Source organism: Rhea americana, unplaced genomic scaffold, assembly GCF_003343005.1.
Source record: "Rhea americana isolate MKP2758 unplaced genomic scaffold, rheAme1 scaffold_230, whole genome shotgun sequence".
NCBI lineage: Eukaryota > Metazoa > Chordata > Aves > Rheiformes > Rheidae > Rhea > Rhea americana.
Window position 1 is genome coordinate 12,553 of NW_028186347.1, and position 5,592 is coordinate 18,144.

General features: G+C 49.2%; 1 long non-coding RNA gene across 2 annotated transcripts; it reads right to left on the reverse strand.

Annotated features, from left to right (window-relative positions):
- Nucleotides 1-4,482: 4,482 nt before the first annotated feature.
- LOC146595256 (uncharacterized) lies at nt 4,483-5,480 on the reverse strand. 2 transcript variants are annotated; one of them, XR_014895969.1, is made up of 3 exons: nt 5,414-5,480; nt 4,854-5,095; nt 4,483-4,646 (listed from the first exon to the last, which is right to left on the reverse strand). It is a non-coding gene; the product is annotated as an uncharacterized LOC146595256 (long non-coding RNA). The 2 variants fall into 2 exon arrangements; XR_014895968.1 differs by lacking the exon at nt 5,414-5,480 and having other exon boundaries at nt 4,854-5,194.
- Nucleotides 5,481-5,592: the final 112 nt, after the last annotated feature.

A 5,592-nucleotide genomic window follows, 5' to 3' on the forward strand; every position in this document is an offset into this window, starting at 1 on the left:
ATCCCTTAATCGATGGCTACTTCCTACCACTCCCAGGCACTCCTACCAGTAGGTGATATGGGGCAGAGATGAGCTGCAGCACAGAGATTTACCCTGAGCACGGTAAGGTACCAGCGTTATGTGATGAGGCTCTGGAGTTTTTCTATCTGGCTTTTATTTCGGAGCCCCAGTCTTCCATATCCAGCCCTAAAGCGTTCAGACTATTTGCTCTAGCAGAGGTCACTACTCTGCTTCCTCCCCCTCTGGCAGTAGACAGACACACTTCCAGTTCCAATTAATGTTACATTTGCCCCTATAAATCCATCTTCTGCAGGCCTAGATGTTGCTGTTTCATAGCCTATTGTACATGTCACATAACCTATGCCACATGCCCCATCCAACAGCTTCCTCCCAGGGTTGGCGATGTGGCTGGCAGGCAGCCAGGCAAGTGGCCAACGCTGCCACTGTCAGACACATCCTTCTGGAGACAGCAGCGGCTGCAAAGCAGATGAGCTGAAGAAAATGAAGCTGAAGGTCCAGGCAATCTTGATCTATCCTTGTGATTTTATTAGTCTGCTTGAAGCGCAGTAAGAGTGTGCTCACAGAGCGAGTTTGAACTCTGTGGATGGGAAATCAGCAGTGGGATTTGGAGTTGGCCAATGACGCTACACTGCTTTGTTGTTTCTCAGAACAGCAGATGGTTGAGACAAGAAATTGGATTTAGTCTGCATTGATTGCAGTGTGCCACCAAGCCACGGGCACTGGTGTAACACCATTCGCTGCTGTTGTCCTAGAGGTCTTTACACAAATCCAGTATCTGGTTCACAAAAAGAGAACATAAGATATAGTTTCCAGTAGAGAAAGCTGGAAGAAGTGCAAATAATTCAGTCATTTCATTGTGTTAAGAGAACAATGAAGAACCAGAAAGCCAGTGGTGGGGAAGAGCAGGAAATGACCAAAGTCGTGACCTGAAGTCACAACATGAGTGCTCGTGGAGCAGGACTAGGATAAGGCAGTGGCATCTCCGGGCTCCCCAGTGCCAAGCAAAGTGAGTGAACCCTGGCCCCCAGGCCAGGAATCGTGAAACGAAGCTACGCGTCATGCCTCCTACACACCGCTCTGCCAGTTTGTTTTGCACCCAAGCAGGAAATAACCCCAAATTGGGCTTTCATTAGCAACTGCCAGAGTACCATTGCAATGAGGTCTGCTTTGGATGAACAAAATTTAATCACTTTTTTGCTAAGTAAATTTGGGGCACCAAATTGAAGTACATCTTCTTCCCCGTCTGAGATTTTTAGAAACTCCAGTTAGCTTAAAAAAAAAAAAAAAGAGTTTGAGTACAACATTCAGGAGTAGCGAATTATGAGGAAATGATTTACACATTCTAGATGCCTCAAAATAATTTTTTTTTTCCACTTTCTTTTTTTCCAAACAGAGACAAGCAATCTGCAAGCAGAGCCACAAACAGTGTCATGCCTGTTAGGCGAGCACAGGAAGTTTAAGATAAATTCAGCAACAGATCAGATGAAAGAGCTTCGGGGGTGAGCATATCTATTTATACCACTCCTGTGGCAAGTCCTACCCCATCACTGAGTATCTGGCACCTTGTGATCTCTGCGAGGCAAGGGTGCAGCCTGGCTTCTGGAAGCCTGAAAATGAACCTCAGAGCAGTAGAAGAAAATTTGTATATCCTTCCCTACCCACTTCTTTAAAGAAAGCTGTAAGAAATAATTTGTTTGAATTTGTTTGAATTTTTAATCCACAAATACCAAGACCATCAAGTCTAGTCATCTATAGTTAGCCATTTTTTTTTCTTGGATGGTACCAGTGTGGCCTGGGAGTTATAACTTCCCATTTGATGGGGTAGGAAGAACTTTGCATCAAAAGCCTTTCCCCAGCTATTCTCTTTTTAAGCATGAAAACATATCCAGCTACAAATGTGCGTGGTTATTCCCTTAGAGAAAATTGCTTTAGATGTTTCACACAAAACTGTAACCTTGCCATAGGATGGTATAATGTGGTAAAAGCAGAGCAGAACATTTGAATGTTTAGCTTGTTTTGCCCAGGAAATAGGCTCTATAAAACTGTGCTGTCTATCTGTCCATCTGCCTGTTGTCACTGATAGCTTTTGAGCCTGTTGGTCACTTCCAGACCATTTGGCAGATGGACAGAGGTGTTAAAAATAATAAGATTCAACAGATTTTTGTGAAATTGGTAGCTGGAAAGAGCAGAGAGACCTTAAATTGGTGCCACACTCCAAGACAGCATGCAGTGCTGTCCGACAGCTCTCCGCGATGTTTGGGGACAGGTCACAAATCCATGGCCTGCACACCTCCCCACTTGTTAACGTTGCCAATCCTTGAGGTAATTTCTATAAGCACATTGATTTCATCCCAACTGTATGTTCCAGAGCAATGAGTAGGAAACAACAGACACCAGTGCCCTGAAATTAAGGGGATGGGGGGGAGGCCCATCGTGCTGCTGTCAGAAGACAAAACACACAATTTTTATATGACTAAATGCCACAGAAGCCCAGCCCCATTTCTATAAGAGCACATGAGAATTTCAGTGTCACTGGGGGACGTGGCCTCCTGCGAGGAGAAGTTGTTTCTGGACACAGTCTGGGGTGCTGGAATAGTGCCACAGAACAAATAGCTCAGTTGATTGGAGCACGGTGCTGCTAATGCCGAGGTTGCGGGTTCAATCCCCGTATGCTGAGCTCTAGACCTCTAGAGGTCCCTTCCAACCTTACCATTCTATGATTAGCGGAGACGGGAGGCCCAGGGAACGCCTCCCTGCTTGGAGCTGCCACAGCGACATGTGGTCCTAGGTTAAGCTCGTTACACAACCCATCACTGGGTCATGGCACTGCTGCCAGCTTCTCATCTCCAATCTGCAGCTCTGAGCCTTGGGATTTAAGGACATCTGCAGCATCAATTGCTGTGCAGGGAAACAAGCCCTGACTGGGAGGCATAAATAATAAATAAAGATCTGAAATGTTATTGAGCATGGAGACCCACCAAGAAAAGCCAATCTTGTCTTTATACAGGCAGAAGACTAGCAGGAATGAAAGCTAATCAATGGGAACAAAGCTCTTCTCATTGATTGAGAGTGAAGATGGAACAAGAAAGCAATAAGGGGCCGCGTCTGGAAGCCACACTTCCCCAACCATGCTCAGCACAGACGTGTGCCTCCATGGGCGACCACAGGGTTGGCGATGAAGAGGCAGCGCAGACAGTGCCCCAGGGAAACACCAAGGTTGGCCTGTGTTTGGGACATATGGGGACCAGCAGTGGTGGGGCAAGAGCCTCATGCAGCAGCACTCACTTGTCTGAACAGGGGAGTCTGGGTAGAGAAGGAGACATCTATCCCCTCCTGGAGGCCCTCCAGAGGGGCTGGCTTGTTCTGTGCAATCTGGATGAACGTGAAGGCATAAAAGCTGGAGCACCAGCGCTAACGAAGTCTGTTTCCCTACATATTTCTATTCTGCGTCCCTTGCGCCTTCACCCAATGCCATCTCATGTGACCCTCCCAGGCAAACGGCAAGGTTGGTGGAGTGAAAGGTGAAGCCCGCAGCTGCTGCCCTCCTGCCTCCACCCAGCGAGGAGCCATGCCACCTCCACAGCAGCCTTCTTAGCTGGGGGACTTTGCCCTCTCCCAGCGCCAGACGAAGCCAGCCAGCATGTTCACAAGTGCAGTTCAGTGACGGGAMTTAATATCTCTCTCCTTCCAACCTCAGTCTCTTTTCTAACCTGTGTAAAAATTACCAGAGTAATTGAAACGGATGGATGTGCACACACTCACACTCACCCCTGTTCTGAGACCCCCTCAAGCCCTGGAAGCAAATGTGGAGGGAAAATAGCAATCAGCCCCCAGCTCTGGTGTGAAGGGTGGGAAGCTTTGGGTYGATTTCCAGAATAAAAGGTTCAAAAATCAAGGCAGAGGCAGAAGACAGACAAACGAGGACTTTTTAGCTCTACTGACCACTAGTTTATAAACACTTAKCAGCGAGGGGACTCACACGTGTGTGCTGTCAGTGTATGAGAAGACATTGACCAAAAGATATTATCACTGTGCTCTGATTAAACCAAAGTAAATGACATGAAACTACCATTATGTTGATAGGGTCATGTTTACTGGGGCATTTTTTTAATGTTTCATTCTGCTATTAGGACAATTCAGGCAAAAATCGAGCAGCAGATTGGCTCCTTTTTCAGAAGAAAATGCCAAACGTGTGTGTGGAGGGAAAGGGGGGGAAGCCATTTTATTGAACTGAATCATTTTCTTACTGATATTACTTCCACTCGTACTGTTTCCTGTCAGTTTGCGAGTTGGAAACCACAATGAAGAAACCACTTTAGTTTTCTGGGCAGAAGGGAGAATTGTATTTATCTCATCGTTTAAGTGTAAACACCACGTTGTTTACGGTAGTTCATTGTGCACGACTGCGTTGAGTTTAGAGACAGGAATGCTTGTTTCTTAATGACAACCCAAATACACCCATCCCATGCGAACTTTTTAATTTGAAGACACAGAGCTCGTACTGGGTTGCAACAACTGCCTTGCTCTCCTATTTATGCAGAAGGCTGAACCGTTTTCAGCTGTCAAGTTCCCACACAAGACGCCAAAGAAAAATGTTCAGACAAGCTCTGCTCTGGAGTGGATTTCTGTGAGGATTAAGGAAAAAATGGGATCACGGTGAATCCCAGATAGAGATGGTTTAACGTGTGCAACAGGACCTGTCCAGGCGCCCTGGACCCACCTCCACGCTGTCCCTAGGCTTTCCCAGGCCTACGCAGTCCCTGAGCGCACCAGCCTGCATCCCCTCCGACCCTGAGCTTCCCAGGATTTGTCCCGTCTCCCTCCATGCTCACCTCCCTCTACGTCAGTCCCCCCTAAAGCCGTTTCTTCTTCAGGCTGAACAGGCCCCACTGCCTCAGCCCCAGACGCAGTATTGGGGAACCGCTGTGGAAACAAGGCTCCTTCTGTCTCGCTTTTATTTTCAAAGAGGGTTTGAAGGAACCCATCTGCACAACGGCTGTGGCCTGCGGAGTTTCTGAAGAGCCTCCGTCACCTCTGCGATAGCTCTATCGCAGCCAGGCTGAACGCTGAACACCTGCAGGAAGCCGACAGCTGCTTCTTCAGTGCGGGAAGCAGCAAAAATAACGACGCAGCTCTTAACAATCTCTTCATCTTCGACTGGTGACAGACAGCGGCTCTTCCCCAGCCCCGCTGCCATCCGCCCCTCGGCGCCCTCCCCTCAGGGTGAGGCAGTGACCCCCCTCCCCCCGCAGGCACAAAATGGCGCCTCCCTCCTGCCCCTTAACTCCCCCCACCCCGAGGCGCCCTGCCCTCGGAGTGGGAAAGAGCGGCCCCCTCTCCCCTCGGGCACGAAATGGCGGCTCTCCCCGCCCCCTCTCACTGCCGCCATTACCCCCTCGAGGCGCTCCCGCTTCAGGGCAGCCCCCCGCCGCCAKTAACTCCCTGAAGTCTCCTTCCCCTCGGGGCGCGAAGCGGCAGCCCCCCGTGCCCTGAGGCACGAAATGGCGACTCCCCCCTGCCCCCCGCCGCCACTGACCCCCCGAAGCTCCCTCCCCTCAGGGCGGGAAGTCT